Source organism: Mus musculus, chromosome 5 (genome assembly GCF_000001635.26).
Source record: "Mus musculus strain C57BL/6J chromosome 5, GRCm38.p6 C57BL/6J".
NCBI lineage: Eukaryota > Metazoa > Chordata > Mammalia > Rodentia > Muridae > Mus > Mus musculus.
The window spans coordinates 19,993,588-20,020,671 of record NC_000071.6 but is presented as its reverse complement, the minus strand read 5'-3'; the positions used below and the strand labels follow the sequence as shown (position 1 = coordinate 20,020,671).

The window sequence follows — 27,084 nt, the reverse complement described above, 5'->3', positions numbered from 1 at the left end:
TTTTTTTGATTATTTTTTATTAGATATTTTCTTTATTTACCTTTCAAATGCTATACCGAAAGTTCCCTATACCCTCCCCCCTGCCCTGCTGCTCCCCTACCCACTCACTCTCATTTCTTGGCCCTGGCTTCTTCCCCTGAACTGGGGCATATAAAGTTTGCAAGACCAAGGGGCCTCTCTTCCCAATGATGGCCGACTAGGCCATCTTCTGCTACATATGCAGCTAGAGATACGAGCTCTGGGGGTACTGGTTAGTTCATATTGTTGTTCCACCTATTGGGTTGCAGACCCCTTCAGCTCCTTGGGTGCTTTCTCTAGCTTCTCCATTGGGGGCCCTGTGTTCCATCCTATAGATGACTGTGAACATCCACTTCTGTATTTGCCAGACACTGGCATAGCCTCATACGAGACAGCTATATCAGGCTTGGACCTTTGTCTTCTTTTCTCTTTCTCCTCTACCAGGAAAAGCCAGGTATTGACTTTTATCTGCATATCGACATCATGGTGTTTCTACACTGTACTAGACTTGTGGACACACCCAACTGCCTCATGAGACAAATACTCTAAGACTGAGATGCCCTATTATCACCTGTGAATTCTTAGCATCTTGCCCAATAGTAAAAAGTCTGGTATTCACTGTGTTTTTAGTAACTATATTTTAGATAAATGAATCCATAATTCAGACGTTAAAAGGTTATAGCCAAATGTTAATAATGTTTTGTACATAAAGGAAAAACAGATCTTAAATGAGCAAGGTTCTAAATGAATAGTGACATAAAACACTGTGTACAGAATCTGTATTAAAGATGGATCCTTTTGACACAAAATGCTCCTAATCACAAAGTCATTCTCAGTAAATGGAAAACAGTGATTTCCAAAGAGAAAGAGTTGTTCTTCAGTTTATACTTCTAAAATCCAGACACAAGAAAGCACGTACCGCACTTTGAAGCTATGCAATGGGATCATTAAAGACAAGGAAGCAATGCCATTGTCAGGAAACTAGCATCACAGATAAAGACTTCACTGATAAGAAACTATCAGGAGGGAGATTTCTGGGTCCAGGCTAATGTGGGTCAGTTCTCTGTGCATGCTGCTGACCCCAGAAGCAACCACTTGAGCAAATAACTAATCAGAGGCAGCACAGCCAGGTTAGAGAAACAACCGCTGAGAAAAATCAGCAAACTGACAATTCCACGTTACGGAAATCAAATCGTAAGCAAAAGGCAAGAATGAAGTTTTTATATATCTTCACATTTGACTCAAGTAGCTGTAAAATAGGGATGACATGCGAATGTGATTCTGTTTCTACTCAGAAGCTATCACAGGCCAGTCTCCTCTTAATGGCTGTATCAGACAACCTGCAAGTAATGAAGTGGTTACCACTCCCCAGAGCCTTTCAACTGAGAGCAATAGGCCAGGAGCCATTAATGTAGATAAATGCTTATGTATGTAATCTTCGGTGATATTAATTGAGTGTATATAGCGTTACTGAAATGAGGTACAGTAAGTTACCATTATATTCTTTCCCATTAATTAAATGCTAGCTTTCCTCGGGGAAGTATACAAGAAGTGTGGTCACTCTCAAAGTAAAATAGGCTTTCTGGGCCTGAGGCCTGTAAGAGCTGGAGATAAGAACAGAAGGAAAGCAAGCAGTAAGAGGCTGAGGGATTTGGGGGAGGGGCATACTAGTTGGTCCTTAAAAGTTTGTAGCCAGAGTGGAAAGGACCATTTGACACTACTGCATTATCCATTTTCTGCGCCTAGACAGGATTTTATTTACAACATTTTCAATAGAAGGGTAATCTTGTCCTTAATACCCTCTGAGGAACATTTAAGTGTTCTCATTTGTAACCTATGTCTTGGTTTTGAAAACATTTATAATCAATGTATTCTTCACAGGGCTGACCTAAATCCCTCTTAGCCCAGTAGGGATTCCTTACTTCTGCGCTCCACAGAGAAGCAAGCCTTCCACTCTGCATAAGTATCTCAGACACTTGCTTTACAAGAGTCAAGTTTGAGGAGAGCATGAGAGGACTAAAATGAGCCCTAAGCTCAACGGACATCCATTCAGGTCACTGTTTGAAGTGTGTTCCTCAGTGTAACTCACAAGTCTCCAGACCCTCACACTGACAAGCAGAGCGCATGGGGCTTTGTGGGATCATCTCACTTTGTGGGCTAATTCTATTAGCATTGGGACATAAACTTCTTTGTAGGACAAATAGAATTCTTGCTCTTCTCCCAAACTGCCTACATTAATGTTACTAGCATTCATTATCAACACCCCACGTACAGTAACCAGAAATGTCCTCTCCATTTCCACATTGTCAAGTACCCCACAGACAACTGTCTGACACCAAGAATTACACTGTCAAGGCTGAAATCAAAGACTTTATAGATGCCTGGAGGTGGCGGTAAGGAGTCAGAAGTGTGCCCTTTCCAGGAGGTTTGTTTGTGCTTTTCCTTTACAGTCTAGTCTGAGAGGGCTGTAAAGAAAAAGTTGGAGTAGTACCACTGCTGCTTGCTCATTATTTCCCAACAGATTTTCTGTTGTTTTCCAGGTCTTACATTACATAGCTGTATTCTGTTCAGACACGGTAAACTCATTTTAAATATGAAGAAAACAAGAATCAGAGAAATCAGATAAGCTTTTCAACATCACCCAGATGAGAGTTGGTAGGGACAAATAGACAATCCTTCCAAATTTGGAGTAATAATTGCTCCTACAGAGCAATTGCTGTTTTCAATGTATCTGTCTGCAATCTATGTTTTCATCTAATTGTATTTGGGTTTTGGGGTTTGCTCTTTTAGTCCTACAAACAAGAAGGTGGGCTGCTTAAACACAACACCAAATAAGATATGTTAGAAACATGAAGAAAATCACCCAGAGAAGGGAAGATAGCCATGGAGAAAGCCATAAGATAACTAGAGATTTAGCTAAGCATGAAGCCAGACTGACCTGCATAATAATACTTTGTCAAGAAGAAGAGGAGGAAGAGAAGGAGGATGAGGAGGTGGTAGATGAGGTAGAGGAGGAAGGGTACAAAGCAAAGTTAACAAATGCAGAGAAAGAAGCTTTCTAAATGCATTTCATGGAAAAACTTGAGGCACTGAGAAATATCAACATCATCTATGAAAAGGTAAAAATGTATCAATCCGCAGGCAGTAAGACAAAACTGGCAATATGATCATGGTGTTTCCTCTGCTAGGTACGACACAGTGAATGAATATTTTCAAAAACTCTGTAACTGTCATCATTTGTTTGACTTTGACTTAAGAGATGACATCAGGTTCATAATGCAAAATTGATGTTAATTCTAACATGTAGGTATGCTAAAAACTGGTTTTAAATTCTATTTTGCTCTACCTGAGAAAGTAAGATTCTGGAGCCACCCTATGGAAAACCAACAAACAAACAAACAACAACAGTCCATGATTTAGGCTTATCAACATAAAGTGATGGAATTATCTCTCAGGAAAGACTTGGGTTCTAACATTTCTTTATAGATGAACTATTAGGAATGTATTTTGTTCTTTTGGATGTATTAAAACCAAAGGAAGAAGATGAAAGTCAGTATAGATTTGGTCTCATTACATAGCTAACTCTCAACTATTTCTAACCTTATGACGCTGCTTATAGTAAGGAAAACAGTACTCATATTACTGGCAGAACTGGAGAAAATATAGTTGGAAAAACCGAGGAAGGAATATGTAGAAAAAAATATGGAAAGTCAGTATGAAGCCAGTTGGCTAAACAAGCACCCATGAGAAAAGCAAAAGTTCTGGGTCTGGTCCTCCTACATTCCTATAGTAAACAGCTCCATGGAATCTCTGAGACAAAGCAGTTACTGATGGAGATGTAGTCTATGATAAACGCAGTGCCAGTGAAGAGCATCCCACTAGGTAGAAATTGCAATGGTACTCAAGTAGGACCTCAAAAGAGGAGCTGACAGAAACAGGAGTTAGCAGAGCATTCCATAAGACAAGGATACCCAGTGTCTTGAAGGACAGAAGAGAGCTTTTAGGAAAAGAAGCCTGTGAAGTCATAAGGGAGAAGTAAATGAACTTTCAAGTGAAGGGGTTACTGAGAAATCTTTTAAAGACTTTTGGAGGGTGGAGTTATCAAAGAAATACAACTTTAGATCATTGTTTTTCCCACTTGTGTTTCCTGAAACTGTTATTATGAACTTTCTGAAATCTACAAGCATGGAGTGTTCTACAAACAAAGCACTTTCACTCTCCTTACCTAGTGTGCGCCTTAGCGATTCTCAGCTCCTTGATTATAAGGAACAGATAGCTTGTCTCTAATCATGAAACCATTCATCCTATTTGTTCATGTCTATTATTTTTAAAACTATATCCTGTCTCAGTTGTTCCTGAACCTGAATATTTTATTCCCCTTGACAGAAAATATTACAGTGCGATTTTAAAGCCAATACAACAGCTCATAAAACGCCAGGTAATGCTTAGCTCTTGTCCTGAAGAAAAAAATATAAAAGCTTTTATGATCTTTAAGAGCTAAGTTTACTGACAATTTTAAATGCTTAATAATGGGTCTTTCCTAATGTTTCAGTGGAAAGGGAAGAATTCCTAGCTCAGAGTCTTGTAGTTAGAGAAGAGTTAGCTTTTAATATCTTTTGTACCAGTGGGCTAAGTCCAGTACAGGTGTATATCATAGGAATCTATGATGTCATACTTGAAATACTAAGTATTGATCCAAGAGTAAATACATAATGTGAATGTGTACTTCTTTAGCAGCATATCATATCTTTCCATGAATGGAGCTTGAGATTGGAGAGACAGATCCATGGTGTACAGTACTTGTTGCTTTGCAAAGGACTGGGTTTGATTCCTAGCATCCACACGTTAGTTCACAGCCATTCTTTACTCCAGTGCTAAGAGAAAGGAAGCTCTCTTGCTTCCATAGAAGGTATCAGAAAGACATATAGTGCATGTACCTATTCATAGGCAAAGCAATCTTACATATGAAATGGCATGCATTTACCATTCTTACTGCCTCTAAAAAAGTATTAAAGTAGAGATACGTCAGTGACTTTTAAACAGGCATCACAGCTATGACACCTCAGCGGACACTCATTTAGAATGGGCAAGCTTCAAGTATAAACCAGAAGTTTATTTGGGCCTAGGCAATTTTCTTGTAGGATCTGGTGAAAAGCAAGTCTCCAAGCTCAGACTCAGCTCTTTAGGAATCATTTGATCTTCATTGTCTCATTTAGACACCAAGGTCTACTCGAAGATAGGAATGAATACATTGTGTTTGTTAAGGACAAAATTCAAAACACTTTAAAGCTTTTTTGGTTTATGTTGACTTCTCTGTTATGAGAAGTGGTAAAATATAAAGTGAGGAGTGTGAACAAGATTCAGCTTTTTAGAAAAAAAGGAAGAATACTGCTAAAACTTTGAAAATTTAGCTGTGTTATATCTTGCACCATTAATATTTAGCATCTATGTTCTACACACAAACAGTATGAAAGCTTTGTATTTTAGCCAGACAACCAAATTTCAGAATGATGGCAAATTAAACATGGGAAAGCAGGCAGATAAACAAAAGTCACTACTGCAATCTTATATTTCCTCCACACAGGAGAGGCTACTGCGTTATATAGTCATACATACATATAATCATGCCCTAACATGGCTGCTCACATGATTCAGGTAACACTGTGCATAACAGGGTCAATTTGATATCTAAAGCATTATATCTGTGGGCAAAGAGGTCCATGTGAGTCCTACATGCTACTGTAGAGGAGTGTTTTTGCAATTGTGTCATGTGACATCTATTTTTACCATGTCCTTCTGACTGCTTTTCTCATCTAGCAGGTTTGAACCAAATAAAATTTTAAAGCCATCTTTTAACTTCGAACCTCACATCATTTGTCACTATATGAATTTAAGGCTGTCACCCTAAGAGCTGTTCTTTCTGTTAATGAGAATAATTGACTGTTGTCCCAGTGTATTCGGGATCATTCTCAAGTGTCCCTGAGGTCTCTTTCTTTCCTTCAGGCTGAACATGTTAGATATTCCCCTTCTTTGACAGACGTTTGCTAACCATTTTCTTGCTTCCCTTCCTCGAAGTCCCTTCAATGTGTCACCATCCTTTTCCAAAGCACTGTGAGCAAAGCCCCCCAGAGAGCATGTTAGCAGCAGCCCAAGACAAACAAGAACAGGTGCTTTTGAACTGTTCTAGTATCTGTGTCAATCACGATAACATGCACGTAGTTCTTTTTCAGTGAAAAGCCGTAATACACCTAGCTCAGCAAGTAGTACACAATCAAGAAAAAGCTAGGGTGGATGATGGCATGGCTGTAGAGGCAGAGGACCCCAAGAATGACCTATATCTCCCAGTCCTCCCTCTTCTCTCAGTGCTGGGATACATGAGTACACCACTACACTTCATATGTTATATTATATTAACTGGTGGTTGAGAGGTAGACATGATCACCAATATTCTTCTGGTTCCTTAAAGTAAACTGAGTGCAAAGGCTGCCCCACTACTTAACACTAGAGCTCACATTCACAGTATTTTGAAAAATACAAAGGTAGTAAGCACTTGCTCTGTCTCTATCTCTCCCTCTGTCTCCCTGTCTCTCTGCCTCTCTAGCTCTGCCTCTCTCTCTCTCTCTCTCTCTCTAAAAGAATTTACTGAAATGTATTTTTCTCATCTTCTTTAGAATTTATTCCAAGAATGTCATGACATACTGAGAAAGAAATGTAATTTTCAAATTAAAAAATAAAAAATGAATTTTACAGATCATACACAGTCAAAAGATGCAAAAAAGGGAAAAAAGTTATATTTTATCTAATTTTTCTCTCTCTTCATTTTATTTCATTAAAACAAAACCAAAGACCCACATTTTGCCAGGTTTTGCTTCTGCTCATTTGGTGGCTGCCTAAAAGACCCTTACTCCCATGACCCTTTTCTCTGAGAAATCCAAATGGCTCCTGATTCATTCTCATCTACATATTTGCAAACATTTCCCTTTATACCTCTTACCATGGCTGCCTTCCAATCCGTTCTGTACCTATAAGATGAGCAAAGGGCCCACCAGTGCAATGTATGTGCTTGTAGCAGATTGACTGTGCTAAGACATCTATTTCACATTGCCATTAAAGGCTGTTCTCCATCTCATGTTATAACTCTCATCTTCTCAGAAAAAATAAAATAAAAATAAATATATATGAAGAATCATATCTCATGGCTGTAAAGAGATACCATGACCAAGGCATCTCTTGTAAGGACAACGTTTAATTGGGGCTGGCTTACAGGTTCAGAGGTTCAGTCCATTATCATCAAGGCGGGAACATAGCAGCGTCCAGGCAGGCATGATGCAGGCACGACTGAGAGTTCTACATCTTTATCTGAAGGCTGATAGTGGAAGAGTGACTTCTAGGCAGTTAGGGTGAGAGTCTTAAAGCCAACGCCCTCAGTGACACACCTACTCCAACAAGGCCATACCTACTTCAACAGGGTCACACCTTCTAATAGTGCCACTCCCTGAGCCAAGCATATACAAACTGTCACAGAATTCAATGTTCAAAATGTTCCTAATCTGGGACACACTTGCCATAGTACATAGTTTAATTCTGTTTAATCCCAGAAGGCAGAATGCACTGATGCAAGCATGTTTACCTTGGGGGACTGTGGTGACAAGAGGAGGAAAGGGGTTACTTGTGTTCCCAGATGCAGGAAGTTCTTGGTCAGTACCACCACTCAAGCAGGAGTAAAGACTTGTGATTGGAAAGTGTATATGACACTTAGAGACCATATTGAATGAGCGTGAAGCTAAAGCAGTAGCTTCCACTGTTGTTGCCCAGCCCACCCATCGTGACCATTCATACTTGTTCCTGACTAACACCCCAGAGCAGTGGTTCTCAACATGCAGGTCACGAACACTTTGGCAAACCTCTGTCTCCAAAGGTATTTACAGTATGATTCATGACAGTACAAAATTACATTAATGAAGTAGCGATAAAAATAATTTTATGGTTGGGGTTACCACAACATGAGGAACTGTATTAAACGGTTGCTGTATTAAAGGGTTGTTGGAGTTACCACAACATGAGGAACTGTATTAAAGGATGATTGAGAACCCCTGCTCTAAAGGATTTGGTATTCAGCACGTAGACAAGGAGAAGTAAGCATAGCCAATCTTTCTTCTGAGGTATCCCAACCCAAAGCTTCTGCCATTTCTGACCTTACTTTAGGAAGGGACTGTACCGTGTGCTTCACTCAGCTTTAAGTTTTAGTTTGCTTTCCTGTGTTGTGAGATAGGGCCTTCTTCTGTAGCACAGCCTGGCCTGGAACTCACTAGATATCAGGTTGGCCTTGAGTGCGTGGTGGTCTTCCTACCTCAGTCTCCCAAGGGCTGAGATTCCAGGGGTGAGCCACCATACCTGGGCAACATTGAATTTTGTCATGCCAGCAATTACTATTGCAAAGCTTCCAGTGGGCAACAGGCTATGCACAGATAGACTGGTCTCCAGTCAAACTTAGATATTGAACCCCGGTGGGACCCGGTTGGTGGTAATTTCCAACTACATGGGACAGAAGGTGTGTTGGATCATGTCTCCTGGACCCCTGGCTCCTGTCGAAGTTACTGCCCCCATAACCCCCACAGGAAAGGTGCCTGGCTATCAGTCACGTAGGAACAGCACCAAGCCTTCCCACATGCAAATAAGGTTTCTCCCAAACTCTCAGTCCAAGCCAATGAGAGGTACCTGCTGTCAAACCCTGAATCACCCCCAGAACTGTATATAAATCCATCTAGGGAATTAAAGGTGCGTGAGAACTACTTCTTCGTCTGAGTCTTTTGTTCCAAGGGCTGTATGTAACACTTGGGAAGAGATCTTCTCTCCCGAAGAGCCACCTGAGGTCCTGCCACACTCCTCACTGGATAGTCGGGTTCTCCGCAGCCCAACCAGACCCGACTCAGTTCAGAGTGGCTCAGAGCAACCTGGAAGGCACTGCAGAGACTTAGTCTCCCTGCCGACACTCATTTCCCTTCAGTGGAACCCTCGCACCAGGCCTGGACAAAGATCTTCGTGGAAAACCTCTGGTATCCAGGCCCACAGCGTCCCTGTTCAGTAGCTAACTATATGCACACAGAAAAATATTTAAAATTAAATGCTAGAAGATATGTAACTTTCCAATGAAAATGTTAGTTTCTGAAAGTTAGAACTGTTAGGCCTAATTATTTAAATATGTAGAACAAGGAAAAACTCTGAGAAAAAAAAAAAGGGCTGTGAATTTGTTGGAACAGTACCACACTTCCATAATTTCCCAAAACCTCATGGAGAATGTGGCACAGGAATGTTTACCCATAAGTACATGCGGAGGTCATTTGCAAACCACTTAATTAAAAAGACTGCTATGCGTCCTGGGTGTCTCTAGATCAGAGGTTCTTACTCCCTATGCAGATCACATATCAGATATCCTGCATATCTGATATTTACATTATAACGAAAGCAAAATTACAGTTATGAAATAGCAAAAAAATAATTTTATGGTTGGCGGTCACCACAACATGAGGAGCTGTATTAAAGGGACAGTGTTACGAAGGTTGGGAAGCACTGTTCTAGATAGATGCTAAAGAAACTATGAATGTGTTAGTTGCAAAATGAATTTAAAGTTATATACTGAAATAAATGTGGAATTGACATAATAATGCATGCATCCCAGTTAGCATATTAAAAACATGCAGTTTTTGAAAATCTCTCATTTATTCAACATTTTCATGATTTATATCTGAAGTCATTTTATGAAAGCTTTGAGGGAGCTATAAATATTATCTAAGTTATAAGGAGATCATTTATTTTTAACCTTCAGCCAGAAGGTCAAAGTGTCTTTTCAAAAAGATATTACCAATCTCAGCCAAAGGCTGAGATTGTCTGGCTGGGTTCATGATAAAACAGGAAAGAACCAATAAATTATTTTCTTCTGGCCAAAACTAGATTCAAATTCTTAAATAATTTATTTCAACATGTTTAAATCTGAAGGTTTAACAACTGTCTTCCTTTTTTTAATAAAGAAATTAGAAAAAAATAAAAGAAGTCTAAGATAAAATATCTAAAACATTATAAGGCTTTTGAAAGAAAAAAGAAATGCACATTAGAAGAAGAACCCATAAGTTCCTGACCTTTTATCTCAAGTGAAAGGATCATTTCAATTCATTTAATCCTTGTGGTTCACAGAAGTGTAAGACTGTGCAATGGAAAACATGAATACTTTATCAGCGAGTAGCAGAAGGGGAGACGAGGAATGGGCCTGGGTTCCTTTGAAGTGAGAGGGAGGCCATGTTTCATGTCTCTGATGTGTCTAATTCTTTTTTGCAAAAGGTCCACGGAAGACAATGCACATAAAAGATGTACACGATCTGCTTACAAACGTCAAAACTCACGAGTGCAGCTGGCAGACATGTCTCCACGGCAGATGAAATACAGAAAAAATAATGATTGTCAGTGGATTGAGATGGCTCGCGATTTCGACAATGCGTTTAGAGTCTGTCAACAGAAATTTATGAAGACAGTCTAGGAATTTTTCAAGGATCTCTTTAAATAGAAGGAAAGATATCAAAATTTCTTTTTTCATCATCAGTCAAGGTTTTCTGCCTAGTAATGTCTTCGAGAGTAAACTGGTGGGTTTTGGCTCTGTGTGTTTACAGTGATAAGCTTTCTTCACAAACTTAAGAGTTTGATACTGAATACAGCAGTAAACTGTATGAAAGTTTAAATCAATTTATTCAGTACACTTTAGTATGTCATTGTTTTCCTGTTTCCACTTTTCTTGTATATGAAGTACATGTGCATATGCATATTTTTGCATGTATGTAGGGTACATGCATGAGTGCACTTACACATATAGAGGCTGATTTAGTGTCTAGGCTCATCCTTGTTCATTCTTCCACCTCCTTCATTGAAGCAGGGCCTCTCAGTCAATCCCAGAGCTCACTGATCGGCTAGTCTAGTAGGCCAGCTTGTTGTGAGGATTTTTCTGTCTCCATCTTCTCATGACTGAATTATAGGCAGATGCCCACACCCACCTCATGTTTACCCAGGTTTCTGTGAGTGTGAGTTCTAGTTTCTCATGGTTTCCAGAGAAGTGTTTAACTGATGAAGTCTCTCTTCAGCCTCTCCAATATGTCTTTTGACTTCCCTGACCTATTACAGCATTTGGTCAGTGTAATAGATCATATTTATATATGAACTAGTAGCTTCAATACATAAATTGGAAATCTTTTTGCCAAATTTAAACATGTTCATATTAGAAAAAAACTGTTTTCTTGAGAAGCCAAATATTGTAATCTGTCATGACCAAACAACAAAACCACTAAAATTACTTATTTTTAAAATGTAAAATCAAGGTGAAATTGAAATAAAGTGTGTTCTAAATTTGATGACTGTTTTCAAATTGATACAAATGTGTCTCTCTGGCTCTTACCTTCTGTCAAAATATATTAAAACAGGCTGCTGTAAGACTGGATACAAATAGAACTGTAAATGTGGGGTCTGCATGAAACTGTGGTGGTAGATTCTTATTACACATGTGTCTACATTAAAAATGGGCATCGAGCCGGGAGGTGGTGGCCCACATCTTTAATCCCAGCACTCGGGAGGCAGAGGCAGGCAGATTTCTGCGTTGAAGGCCAGCCTGGTCTACAAAGCGAGTTCCAGGGGGGGAAAAAAAAGGACATCAAAGAGTGGGCTAAAGAGTGACTAAGGACTTGGGTTTACAATCGTCTGTCACCAAAGCTCATCAGTAATAATAAATGGAAGTTCTGGACGTGGGTGGTGGCCCATTTCCATACCATTGTGAATATGCTGATCTCACCTGGAAGAAGAAGTGAACAATGTAACAGTTCTGTGCCTATGACTCAGAGGGTTTACCGCATGCCTTGACAATCTTCTCAGTTTTGCTATGTAGCTACCTACACCTGCCCTCAAAATAGTTTCAAATAAATCAATGGTGGTTGATAAATTACTTTAATGACTATAAGCTTAAGATTCATATTTTTTAAAAAAACAACAACAAGCAGGATCTTAGAGGAATGAGTTTTGTGCTCAAATGATCTTTGAGGAGGAAATTTTCTACATTACATTGTTTCTGATATTATGATTAAATTCCCTGACAAAAGGAAGTTAAGGAACAAAAGAGTTCTGTTGGGCCTAGAGCATTACAGGGAAAACCGTTCATCATGGTAGAGGAGCATGCAGACAGGAGCTTAAGCCAGACCCTCTTAGCAGTCTGCAAACAGAAGTGAGCTCCAAGCTGTAAAGCCTCAAAGCCCACCTCCAGAAGTATATCCCAGTGATGTACTTCCGCCAGCAAGACTCCATGTCCTAAAGGTTGTACAACCCTCCCAGATAGAACCACCCAGGAAACAAGTGTTTGGACACGTTTGACATTCAAATCACTATAATTTTTATTCAATAATATTAGTAAATAAATGTGCTCTGACAGTCATATTGATTTATGTACTTATAGACTTCAAGTTACAAAGAGGCGGTAATGGATATTATTTAAATTGCTTAAAACTAGAAGGTCTTCAGAATTCTTGCCCCTAGGTTAGCTGCAGTTGGAGGTATGTGAAGCACTGGAAGGGTGGGGATAGGGAGGTTTGGTTTTGAGGGGCCGCTAAGTTAATTTGCAAGAATATGAAGTTAACTAAAATGGTTGCCGGGAAAGCATGGTCTACTGGTCTGGAAAGAAACATTCTGTTCATTCAATAAACCTCGTCTCATCTCATCTTCTTAAAGCTTCAGGATTCGATGAAGTGTTAGAGACTGAAAAGGTAGAAGCCATGGTTTTAATTAGACAATAACCACATCATTTTTTTTTTGTGTTTATATGTAAGGTTTATTAGAGTAAAATAGCTAGTTTCTAAAGGGTCTTGAAATGTAGTATATTCAAATATTACATTGTAGATACCATACTCACTGTTTGTGATTAAGTCTGTAACAGCAACAACAGCAATAAAAACATGCATGTTTCAATCACGTTTGGCTGGTGAGTATGTGGATACATTTTTTAAATAATTAAGCACTACTCAGTGGCAATGTAAACCGGTTATGAGCCGCAGTGGGCAAGATCACTGAAGCTTCTCCCAACCAGTTTAAAGCTTCTTATCAATAGTTGCTCTCATTGAACTAAAACGAGAATGAACTTTCTATTGTTTGCGCTCATTATCTTCAACCGGGAATTAGTTCACTGCTGATGCGCCTTTGCCCTCGGCAGAGATCACTGCCTCATGAGTGTGATGTGCAGTGAGTGATCTGAAAGGATGTCAACATGAGGTCAATAGTATGGGGTTGTACTGCACTGATGGAGCCCTGGTGTCAGGACTTGATCCACCCTGGTCACACGACAGCTGCTAAACATGTTGAAGCCCTACTCTATAAAATTCTTCATCTGAGAAGGATGAAGCATGATACCACTCCCAACATGCTTTCTGTAAAACCATAATAAAGTTCTAGAGAAAGTGTAGGTGTTCACTTAGCCTTTACTGTTTGTCCTCCTGGGAGGTGAAACATCACTAGGTAATTTTTCAGTGTCCCTGAACAGAAATCTACATTGAAAACTATATTATGCTTACATACCCTGTAACCTGTCAATATGTTATTAGGGGACAGTGAACATAGCTTCCAAGGAGTGAAAACAAAAACAAAATACCAAACCAACCAATATATTTGTTTATTTGCTTAATTTTTAATAGTCATTAGAGAATAGTTTTTTTTTTTTTCCTGTCTAAAAATACTCTCAATTTCCAACTGTTTATTCCTTGCCAAATTAGGGTTTGTAGAAATCTGGGAGGGAGGCATGACAAAATTGAGCTCATTGTTCTTTGGCAAGATTGGACTGATGCCTTCTGCTTTGGTTTATTTTCCTAATGAATCACGCAGGCTTGTGACTACTGGAGAGATCATCCAGTTAACTGGGTGCCACTCCTCTGTCCCCATGATAACTTTTTAATCGTGTTCAGTGTCTAAGCCACCTCTGAGCAGAGTGGTACTTTCCTCTTTCAGGGGCTGGGCTTCTTTCTCCTCACTTACTGGCTCCAGTGTGACGTTGTCTGCTCAATGTTTACCCACTCTGGAGACCCTTGTCATCCTTTATCTTTCCCATGGTTCCGTTCCTATATAGCATAACTGTAGGTTTCCAAGGATGGAGTCCATATGGCACAGACAGAAATGTGTAACCCACATAGACCTAAGGGCAGAGCTACACTCTCCAACTCAGAAATTTTCCTCATTGACAATCTCCATGAATCAATGAAGTTTTTCATGAGTTTTCCATAATGTAATAAAACTATTTCACAGGAATGTCAAATGGAACAACTAATGCCACAAAGCCAAAAGATCTAGGATATGGCTTTCTCCCCTGTCTTCTCCAAGCCAAATTCTCCAAAATGGCATTCTTACCTTCTGCTAGTGAGGCAATCCCTTCAAGGACTTAATCTAATGCTAGTCAGATGACATACGCATACGTAAATAGGGAAAGATAAATAATATCAAGTTCTCTTCTTTTCTGGAAGTTAGCAAAATTTTACTATGGCAACCCCCTCTGGGACTCTATATTGAGTTAATGGATTTCCTTTCTTAAGCTACCAAGATAGCTCATTGGGTAAAATGTCTTGCTGTCAAGCTTAATGACACAGTACAGTCCTTGAGATTTACATGGTAGAAGGAGAGGACCAACATACATAAATATTACTTATACCTCCAGACATCTGCCATGACACAACACGTAGCTAGGTCTGGAACTTCTCCTCAGCCCCATGATCCCAGAAATAAGACTCAGACTTAACACATATTTACAAATACCTTGGCCACACAGCTTGACTCTACTCTGACTAGAACATAACTAAAGATAACCCATTTATTTTCACCTACATTCTGCCATGTGGCTGCTTACCTATGCTCAGCTACCATGCATCTGTCTCCTTGCATCTTCATGGCCAATCTCCTGCCCAGCTTTATTCCAGAAGTCTTTCTCTCCCAGATGTGCCACCTCTATTTCCTACCTTAGTCACAGGCCATAGGCTTTTTTAATTGTTCAATGATGCATCCATACAATACACAAGAAGGTCTCTCCACACACACACATATGTCCCTTTCTCCCTAAATAAAGATAAATAAATGTAGTCTTGGCATAATGGTGGATGCCTTTAAACCCAGCATGCAGGAAGCAGAGTAGGCAGGTCTCTTTCACCTTGGTCTACACAGGAAATTCTAGGACAGCCAGGGATTCAAAATGAGATCCTGTTTTTTCTTTGTTAGTTTAAACTTCAAGTAAAAACAAATACGTATACTGTTTGAGAGACAGACTCTCAGGTAAGAGTAGCTCATCTAGGAGTGGCCACATGAGTGGAACCTACTTTTCTGAAAATAGAAGCAACATAATACACTGTTGAGTTGGCCACACTAATTTTAAACCTCAGTCTCTTATTTACTTACTATACAACTTGGAGACAGACATAGCTATCAGTGCCCAAACTACTTTTTTTATATATCAAAAACATAGTACTTAGGTATTATCAAGAGGCAATCAGATATTTATACAGCATCTGATACAGTATCTGTAACAGAGTTTGCCCAGTAAATAATACGTATTTACTGGGTGTTGGGGTTTTGGGAATCATTACCAAGAAATCTGGTCTTTGTAAGTAGTCTCTAAAACTATTCATCCATGCATGCAGAGAACACGTGTAAGCAATCCTAGCCTGCCCTTTCCATGCACTTTGTACTGATAAGCGTGTCCAAATGACACATGAGATGATACATAAGCTACCAGGATGCACTTAACATTAAACGGAAACATGGCCCCCTCTGTCCCCGGCATCTACATCAGCTAGGTCAGATTTAATCCCTCCTTCAAAGAAAACGATTGAAGCATCCAATGATTCCTTTATGTGTTCCTTTAGCTTTTTTTCTAGAGTCAATATTCTCAACTCCTTTGCACCATATCCTCATTTTAAGGTTTCAAGACATTTCAGCACAATCACACTTGTATGACAGAGAGAATGGATCCGAGTAGAATTTAGTTTCTAACTAATTAGTGATATACACTCTTGGGACAGAAAGAAAAGATACAAGCATGCAGTCATCTAAGAACACAATTTAATGAAGAAATCAGTTGCACCATACTAATAGTATACGATACCATCTTGAATTCAGAAATGCATATGATGAACAGATTTTTATTTTAAGGTCTTGTTGGTTTACATTTAGCATGCGCCTGCAGTGACATCCCCAAAGTGAAATTCCCAGCATCCTTCAGAACTCTCTTTTAAAATATTGTCCAGTTTCCCTGGTGTGCCCTCCAGATCTCTCTCTCTCTCTCTCTCTCTCTCTCTCTCTCTCTCTCTCTCTCTCTCTCTCTCCCTCCCTCCCTCCCAGGGACCACATAATCACATAATTTTTTCACATTAATTCCGCAAGCAAGGTGACTGCTTAAAAGCAAATTTAAGCTTTACTGAATTAATGTTCTTCATTTTACCTACTCTGGAAATGATTAAATGGAGCTTAACCTTCCTACAGTGGTGAAATTTAATATCCTTAGCCATACTATAAATAAAGAGTACATTAATCCTAAGTTGTTATTGCTGTATAGACATAGTAATACACTTGAATTAATCAGCTAGTATGGTTGATGGTTGTTCTTTTCCTTCATCCACAGCAGAAGACAGGAGTGGGAAGCCTGCAGTCTAGATCATGTAGCTCTAGCCTCACTTTTTCCAGGACCATCTCGTCAAATATTTGAGCAGCATTTAAAGGCTTCCTCTTCTCCCAGACACTTCCAATCACCAGGCATAGCTGTGTGTGAGAGGGGTGGGGAGAGAGTAATCTACCAGTGTTCCAATAAATCAGTGCCAAATAGGATTTATTTTTATGAGTTATATTTTTCATGTTCCCACTCTTCTATTTCCATTTTAAATTTGTTTTCATCTTGACAAGGTAATAACTGAACCACACAGATAAACTTTTTTAAAAGGTCCACCAGGAACTGTTAATCTTTGGAGGGTCCAGGCCAGACCCAAGCTATCCTTACCTGGAGCTCTGTCCTTAAAGCTGCACTGTCTTTGTTTTCATAACTAAAGGATTTCAAGCAATTCGTACAATCGCAGTCTCAATCCTGAGGATGGTACGTTTTTGTTTCTTTGATTGTTTACATTTGATATGTCTTTTACCTCGACTCGGATGTTTGACTATCACTTCACACCTCATTCTATGGAGGCAAGGTCTTTCACTGAACCTGGAGCTAGGCTAGCAACTAGCTAGCCTCAGCAATTCTGCTGTCGCTCCACCCCAGGATTCTGGTCACATTGCATGTACCTGCGCACCACTTTCTGAGTGGGAACTGGGGACTGCAATCAGGGCTTTGTTCTTTGGGCAGCAAGTATTCAAAAAAAAAAAAAAAAACGCTGAGCCACCTAGCCTGATGTCTAATGCACATGCAATTTATGATGTTTAAATCAGGTTAACCATGACTATCTTCTCAACCTTTCCTCCTAGAAATCTTTTGTTATGTTTATTTATTTATTTCCTTATTATTTATTTGTTGTAGAGAGGAGTTACATGCCATGACAAAGATATGAAGTATGAAGGTCAGAGGGCAATTCCTACACAGTTGGTTCTCTACTCACCTTTAGGTCCCCAGGATTGCAAGTGCACACAAGGATGTTAGGCAAGTACCGTTACTCGCTGAGCCATCTTCCTGCCCATTCATTATTTTTTTAAGGTGAAAAACATTCATATAATTTTAAATGTCATATCCAAAAGTTAATTCTGTGTTTGCCAATTGGACCTCAGCATCCTTTTATTTTTTTTTATTTTTTTCTATTTCATTATGCTTCATATCCATTCACTTTAAACATTTTTATTGAGGGAGAAGCTTGGAAGGACATTTGCCCTCTCCTCCGCTGACTTGATTTTCTAAGCATCTTCAGTCCCTAATTACATGCACAGAAATTCCAGCCTATCCTTTATTTACATGGCAGTCAATGCCTAGAGAGGCCCTAGTCCATTTGCACATCAGCCAGAAGCTAGGTTGGCTCCCTCATTTGGATGAGAACCCTTACAAAATACATCACAACCTACAAGACCTCGAGACTGAGGGTTTGGACTCCAGTGAGGCTTTTTTAATAGATTTTCAGAATCTTTGCTTTTCTCATCTTCACGAGGGAGAAGCTACTAATATTCATTCAAAGGTTGTTTCAAACATTAAATCAGTTCATGCATCTATTACAGTAAGCCCAGTGTCTAGCAAGTAATAAAAAATACAAAAACAGGTTGCCAGGAATACAAATAAGCCTCCAGCCTCTTTCAGAAGTCAACGTCCTTTTTAACCTCGCGGTAAAAGTAAAATGGATATTTTCTAAAATGTTCTGCCATTTCCTATAATGAATAATCTTGTAAGCTGCTTTGTGGATTTTTCCCCCCTTAGGAATTAAAGGTAATATTTCTCTCTTCTTAGCTGTGTCTATATTGCCCTTCTCCTGCCCCCTCATCCTTAAATGATGAATGAACTTTGGGAGACCGTGAGATGCACTATAATTATTTTTATCCAGCTATAGAAAAAGACTCCATGTGTCTTCTACACATCATCTCATTCCCGTGTACAAGTCCATTTCATCTGGAAGGTGGGAGGGGATGATTTCCACTGAACATACTCTTGCTGCTTCTATCAGGTTAAATCATCAATGTTTCCATGGTTTCCATGGGAGTTTAAGTTTACATTCAGAAGTCTTCAGCATTTCTTTGAAAATAAAGAGGAATCTGGCTTGCTATCTTGAACTATTAGAGGATTATTTTGTTTCTAAAACTGTATTAGTGAAAGCAAGTAAGTGTGAAAATTTTTCCAATAAAGTGAAATCTCTTGCTGATACTGTATTGTGATTTTGCTTTCATTTGAAGAGTTTGTAGTTTTCTACTGAATTCAGCCATTGGGTACAAAGGTTCTTCATATAACATGAAGCTGGTATCATGGGGCTTATTTTTATGATGACAGGTAACACTGACCATATATTTAATGAAGGTCTATCTTGTTTCAGTGTCAGAAGGTCCTTGAACAGTCTCTAATGAGCACACATACTACAATCTTGGAACAGTTACAAAACACATCAAGCTTATGAAATAGCTATTTTCCTAGAATAAAGAAAATTAAGCAAGGTGGAAACAAAATAATGTAAGCCTGTTATAGAAGAAAACCTATGAAATCAAAATTATGAGCAAAGAGTTACTTTGAGCTTCATCATAATTGCAAAGCAGTTCACTCGAACCTCAGATGAGTTCGTTTATGTATTCTGCTGTTGTTTGCCTCTTTTAGTTAGAAAGGCTAAGTGAAAATATATGTAAGCCAGGCTTATTTGTGCTGTTGCTTCATTTGCCATCAGGTTAAAGAAATAAAGGTTCCCCTCATTTAAAAAAAATTCTTGGTTTGTAGTCTGTATTAATTCAACTGAATTGCAATAAAACATGGCTATGTTAGAGAAAGTCATAAGGCATTGTCAGTGCAGAAGATAGTTCACAATTATCCTTATTAAGATCAGTGAACAGAAATGAACTAAAGTCCTGCTTTTTTCCCTCCCCTTTCAATTTAGAGCTAAGTTCTTTGTTATTCATGTCCATGGAGACCTTAGAAAAAGCCTTGCTATTGGAGACAAAGGGCCAAGTTGATAAACTTACTTCCATTAAGATATTAATGAAAATCCATCTGTCTTGCATTTAAACTTGCTACACAACTCGAAATGCTTGTTCCAGTCAATCCTATCACTGTGAGCCAATCAAAGGTCCTAGTATCATGTACTGACAATCTTCTGCTTGATCAAATGACTAAAGAGTCCCACTTTTAATGTGAGATTCCAAATAATGGAATAAACTAATGTTACATGATAATCATAAAGTGAGTTGCATTCACCTAAAATCGTATCACTAATTTTGGTACTATTCCTTATATGATTTTTCTGCATATTTTTATATTGTAATAGACTAAGTAAAAAGACAAATGAATCATTTAACATTTTAAATTTATATGCAAATTAAATATACATGTATAACTTAAGCTACTCATAAACTATGAAATATACTTTATTTCTGTGACAGATTGATAAAACCTGAATGTTTCATTTCGTCAGGTTTTCACTGTAGCCTTCTATGGTAAGAAAGAGTCTCCATTCTAAGGGTCTAATTAGAGGCTGTTATTCTGTCAAAGATGCCTACTTCTGAGGATATTTGCATGGTCACTACACATGTCATTTCTTGGTCAGAACTCTTGCATGGTAAAGTGTATTGTACTGCTAGACAAAGAACTTAAACACAGTTTCTTCTGAAGGTAGACACCAGGCACAAGGCAAGAAGACAAGTATGGCTGGTGGAAATCTGGTCATAGTTAAAAAAAATAGAGAGTGGGGTGCTGGGTGGGGGTGGGGGGTGGGGGTGGAATGGGACCAGGGAGGAATGAATAATCTGAATGTGTTAATGGGAAATTTTGAAAAGTCATGTGTGAGGATGGAATCTGAGAAACTTCAGAACTTGGGTAAAGGGAAGTGAAAGAAATGATCATGAGGTTGGGACAAAGCACAAGGCACAGGTTTACAAAATTCTATGGTGACAGAGGGAGGCATTGCCCAGGAAAGCCATACAATTCAATTACAAGTCATTCTTGAGAATGTTCAGGTTTCCTTCCTCCTAACATCCGTCTTTTGTTTGTAATGCTGTTGTAGTTGTGAGACAGAGTTAACTGGCCTCATCTCTATTTCAGACTCCCCCCCCCCCCCCCGTCTCCTTACCACTGAGATGACAAGTGTGTGCTACCACACCCAGCTAAAATGGATGTGTTTTAAGTTTATCTGTAAAAAGTCACTGTTGGTCACGAACATATGGCTGTTCAAAGTGCATCACTCCCTGGCTCAGTTACAATCTTAGTCCTTTCTATTTGTAGCAGCAGACACCAGCATGAGTGTTAAAGATTCCTGTTAATAGGAGAGGTTTGTATAGCAAACATTTCAAGACATAGCATGTGCAGCCCCCACATTCCTCACCTGCTACCCAAGGAGCCTAAATCACTTTGTGTGGCATGAACACACAGTCATTTTCGTCTCCATAACTCTGCCTGTGCGGATGATAGGACGGTCCTGGGTGGAACGGAGGGCTGACTGGGACACAGCCCCAGAAGGCACTTCTCTGCACACATTACTCATCAGTGAGGCACGTCAAATCTGAAGAGCAAGATAAAGCAAGTGCATCAACTCTATATTTATGATCCCATCATTTTGGGTTATTCATCACTTGTCTTTTATTAGCTAAAATCTGTTTTTATTTGAAAGGCCACTGCTTTATCTGTTTGTTTGTTTTTTTTCCTCAAGTAAAATTGAATTAAGTGGTATTCAAGACACTGGCTTTCATATAGCCAACAAATGGTTTGAGAATACAGAAGCAAAATCAGCTAAATATTGAATTATGTCCTGTTTATAACACTATCAAGTTGTTTGTCTCAGTGTCTGACATGCAACTATGTTTCTAAAATGGTGACATTGATTAATAAATGAAATTGATCTAAGATTGCACAAGTACAAATAATAAAAATGTGTTTGTTCTTGTTTGAAGTGTTCTATTTGGGGTAGCACAGGCCCTGTTGTCCAGACTGACACTGGAAATCAGATTTAAGTGACATCCATGATTATGGATAAATAATAATAATAATAATAATAATAATAAAATAATAATAATAATAATAATAATAATAATAAAAGAGGTTTCAAAACCTCATTCAAGATCTGCAGGAGACATCTTGGTTCCTGGACTCCACCGAGACTAGTGTGCACAGGTGAGAGTGTGGACTACAGAAACTAACAGCTTCTGAGACAGGCGGGAGCCAAAGAGCTTCTGAGGCAGACCCCTTTTCAGGCTCCAGACATCCAGGCACCTTCCCTGCCAGAGGACAGGTATCTGCCCTGCCCAGGAGGGCTTTGCCTTAGTACTTGAGAGAGCCATCTTGGTCCCTGGATCCCACTGAGACTAGTCTGCACAGGTGCAAGTGTGGATTACAGAAGCTAACAGCTTCTGGGACAGGTCCTGTTTCAGGCATTCATCTTCTTCCAGGAGACAAGTCCGAATGCCAGATATCTGTGCACCTTCCCTAAAAGAGGAGAGCCTGCCTGCAGAGAGTGCTCTGACTACTGAAACTCATGAGACAGCTAGTCTCCCAGGTCTGCTGATAGAGAATAACAGAATCACAAGAGGAACAATCTCTAACCAGAGACAACTATAACAACTGACTCCAGAGATTACAGGATGGCGAAAGGCACACATAAGGATCTTACTAACAGAAACCAAGACCACTCACCATCATCAGAACCCAGCACTCCCACCTCAGCCAGTCCTGGGCACCCCAAAACACCCTAAAACCTAGACCCGGATTTAAAGGCATATCTCAGGATGATGGTAGAAGACATCAAGAAAGAATTTAATAACTCACTTAAAGAAATGCAAGTCCTTAAAGAAAAACAGGAAAACACATCCAAACAGGTAATGGAAATGAAAAAAAACCATACTAGACCTAAAAAGGGAAGTAGACACAATAAAGAAAACCCAAAGTGAGGCAACGCTGATAATAGAAACCCTAGGAAAAAAGTCTGGAACCATAGATGTGAGCATCAGCAACAGAATACAAGAGATGGAAGAGAGAATCTCAGGTGCAGAAGATTCCATAGAGAACATCGGAACAACAATCAAAGAAAATGCAAAATGCAAAAAGATCCTAACACAAAACATCCAGGAAATCTGGGAAAGAATGAGAACACCAAACCCACAGATAATAGGAGTAGATGAGAATGAAGATTTTTTCAACTTAAAGGGCCAGTAAATATCTTCAACAAAATTATAGAAGAAAACTTCCCAAACCTAAAGAAAGAGATACCCATGAACGTACAAGAAGCCTACATAACTCCAAATGGATTGGACCAGAAAGGAAATTCCTCCTGACACAAAATAATCAGAAGAACAAATGCAATAAATAAAGATAGAACATTAAAAGCAGTAAGGGAAAAAGGTCAAGTAACATATAAAGGCAGGCCTATCAGAATTACACCAGATTTTTCACCAGAGACTATGAAAGCCAGAAGAGCCTGGACAGATGTTATACAGACACTAAGAGAACACAAATGCCAGCCCAGGCTACTATACCCAGCCAAACGTTCAATTACCATAGATGGAAAAACCAAAGTATTCCACGAAAAAAACAAATTCATACATTATCTTTCCACGAATCCAGCCCTTCAATGGATAATAACAGAAAAAAAAACCAATACAAAGACAGAAATGACGTCCTAGAAAAGGCAAGAAAGCAATCCTTCAGCAAACCTAAAAGAAGAGAGCCACAAGAACAGAATGCCAACTCTAACAACAAAAATAATAGGAAGCAACAATTACTTTTCCTTAATATCTCTTAATATCAATGGACTCAACTCCCCAATAAAAATACATAGACTAACAGACTGGCTAAACAAACAAGACCCAACATTTTGCTGCTTAAAGGAAACCAATCTCAAGGAAAAAGACAGACACTACCTCAGAATGAAAGGCTAGAAAACAATTTTCCAAGCAAATGGTCTGAAGAAACAAGCTGGAGTAGCCATCCTAATATCTAATAAAATCGACCTCCAAACCAAAGTCATCAAAAAAGAAAATGAGGGGCACTTCATACTCATCAAAGGTAAAATCTTCCAAGAGGAACTCTCAATTCTGAATATCTATGCTCCAAATACAAGGGAAGCCACATTCATTAAAGAGACTTTAGTAAGCTGAAAGCAAACATTGCACCTCACACAAAAATGGTAGCAGACTTCAACACACCACTTTCATCAATGGACAGATCATGGAAACAGAAACTAAACAGGGACACAGTGAAACTAACAGAAGTCATGAAACAAATGGATCTAACAGATATCTACAGAACATTTTATCCTAAAACAAAAGGATATACCTTCTTCTCAGCACCTCATGGTACCTTCTCCAAAATTGACCATATAATTGATCACAAAACAAGCCTCAACAGATACAAAAATATTGAAATTGACCCATGCATCCTTTCAGATCACCATGGACTAAGGCTGATCTTCAATAACAAAATAAATAATAGAAAGCCAACATTCACATGGAAAGTGAACAACACTCTTCTCAATGATACCTTGGTCAAGGAAGGAATAAAGAAAGTAATTAAGGACTTTTTAGAGTTCAATGAAAATGAAGCCACAACATACCCAAACTTATGGGACACAATGAAAGCATTTCTAAGAGGAAAACTCATAGCTCTGAGTGCCTCCAAAAAGAAACTAGAGAGAGCACACACTAGCAGCTTGATACCCCACCTAAGAGCTCTAGAACAAAAGGAAGTAAATTCACTAAAGAGGAGTAGACAGCAGGAAATAATCAAACTCAGGGGCGAAATCAACCTAGTGGAAATGAGAAGAACTACTCAAAGAATCAACCAAATGAGGAGCTGGTTCTTTGAGAAAATGAACAAGATAGATAAACCCTTTGCCAGACTCACTAGAGGGCACAGGGACAGCATCCTAATTAACAAAATCAGGTACTCACTGATAAGTGGATATTAGCCCAGAAACTTAGGATACTCAAGATAAAAGATACAATTTGCTAAACGCATGAAATTCAAGAAGAACGAAGACCAAAGTGTGGACACTTTGCCCCTTCTTAGAAATGGGAACAAAACACCCATGGAAGGAGTTACAGAGACAAAGTTTGGAGCTGTGAAGAAAGGATGGACCATCTAGTGATTGCCATATGCAGGGATCCATCCCATAATCAGCTTCCAAACGCTGACACCATTGCATACACTAGCAAGATTTTGCTGAAAGGACCCAGATATAGCTGTCTCTTGTGAGACTATGCCGGGGCCTAGCAAACACAGAAGTGGATGCTCACAGTCAGCTATTGGATGGATCACATGGCTCCCAATGGAGGAGCTAGAGAAATTATCCAAGGAGCTAAAGGGAACTGCAACCCTATAGGTGGAACAACAATATGAACTAACCAGTACCCCGGAGCTCTTGTCTCTAGCTGCATATGTATCAAAAGATGGCCTAGTCGGCCATCACTGCAAAAAGAGGCCCATTGGACTTGCAAATTTTATATGCCCCAGTACAGGGGAATCCCAGGGCCAAAAAGGGGGAGTGGGTGGGTGGGTAGGGGATTGGGGTGTGGGTATGGGGGACTTTTGGGATAGCATTGAAAATGTAAACGAGGAAAATACCTAATTAAAAAAAAAACAAAAAAAAAAAAACAAAATCAGAAATGAAAAGGGAGACATAACACCAGATCCTGAAGAAATCCAAAACACCATCAGATCCTTCTACAAAAGGCTATACTCAACAAAACTGGAGAACCTAGATGAAATGGACAAGTTTCTAAACAGATACTAGGTACCAAAGTTAAATCAGGATCAGGTTAATTATCTAAACAGTCCTATATCCCCTAAAGAAATAGAAGCAGTCATTAATAGTGTCTCAACCGAATGCTAGGGCCAAAAAGTGGGAGTGGGTGGGTAGGGGACTGGGAGAGGGTATGGTGGATTTTTGGGATAGCATTGGAAATGGAAATGAGAAAAATACCTAATTAAAAAAAAAAAGCCTGATAAACAGCTTCAATGAAGTAGCTGGATATAAAATTAACTAAAACAAGTCAATGGCCTTTCTGTACACAAAGGATAAACTGGATGAGAAAGAAATTAGGGAAACAACACCCTTCTCAATAGTCACAAATAATATAAAATACCTTGGCGTGACTCTAACTAAGGAAGTGAAAGATCTGGATGATAAGAACTTCAAGTCTCTGAAGAAAGAAATTAAGAAGATCTCAGAAGATGGAAAGATCTCCCATGCTCATGGATTGGCAGGATCAATATAGTAAAAATGGCTATCTTGCCAAAAGCAATCTACAGATTCAATGCAATCCCCATCAAAATCCCAACTCAATTCTTCAATGAATTAGAAAGGGCAATCTGCAAATTCATCTGAAATAACAAAAAATCTAGGATAGCAAAAACTCTTCTCAAGGATAAAAGAAACCTCTGGTGGAATCACCATGACTGACCTAAAGCTGTACTACAGAGCAATTGTGATAAAAACTGCATGGTACTGGTATAGGAACAGACAAGTAGAGCAATGGAATAGAATTGAAGACCCAGAAATGAACCCACACACCTATGGGCACTTGTTCTTTGAAAAGGGAGCTAAAACCATCCAGGGGAATAAAGACAGCATTTTCAACAAATGGTGCTGGCACAACTGGTGGTTATCATGTAGAAAAATGCGGTTGATCCATTCCTATCTCATTGTACTAAGGTCAATTTAAGTGGACTAAGGAACTCCACATAAATCCAGAGACACTGAAACTTATAGAGGAGAAAGTAGGGAAAAGCCTCGAAGATATGGGGACAGGGGAAATTTTCCTGAATAGAACAGCAATGGCTTGTGCTGTAAGATCGAGAATCGACTAATGGGACCTCATAAAATTGCAAAGCTTCTGCAAGGCAAAAGTCACTGTCAATAAGACAAAAAGGCCACCAACAAATTGGGAAAGGACCTTTGCCTATCCTAAATCAGATAGGGGACTAACATCCAATATATATAAAGAACTCAAGAAGGTGGATTCCAGAAAATCAAATGACCCCATTAAAAAATGGGGCTCAGAGCTAAACAAAGAATTCTCACCTGAGGAATACCGAATGGCTGAGAAGCAGCTGAAAAAAAAAAAGTTCAACATCCTTAATCATCAGGGAAATGCAAATCTAAACAACCCTGAGATTCTACCTCACACCAGTCAGAATGGCTAAGATCAAAAATTCAGGTGACAGCAGATGCTGGCAAGGATGTGGAGAAAGAGGAATACTCTTCCATTGTTGGTGGAATTGCAAGGTTGTATAACCAATTTGGAAATCAGTCTGGCGGTTCCTTAGAAAATTGGACATAGTACTACTGGAGGATCCGGGAATACCTCTCCTGGGCATATATCCAGAAGATGTCCCAACCGGTAAGAAGGACACATGCTCCACTA

The 27,084-nt window shown here is 39.2% G+C and overlaps 1 protein-coding gene across 14 annotated transcripts in view; it reads right to left on the bottom strand.

Annotated features, from left to right (window-relative positions):
* The window catches only part of Magi2 (membrane associated guanylate kinase, WW and PDZ domain containing 2), a 1,485,406-nt gene that overhangs the window by 684,121 nt on the left and 774,201 nt on the right, over positions 1-27,084 (bottom strand). Inside the window, exon 2 of one of the 14 annotated variants that reach the window (XM_006535750.4) lies at positions 21,054-21,230. The exons of the other annotated variants lie outside the window; for them this stretch is intronic. The gene's annotated coding sequence lies outside the window, so the exon portion shown is untranslated. The remainder of the gene's footprint in view (positions 1-21,053; positions 21,231-27,084) is intronic. 14 annotated transcript variants of the gene reach the window in all.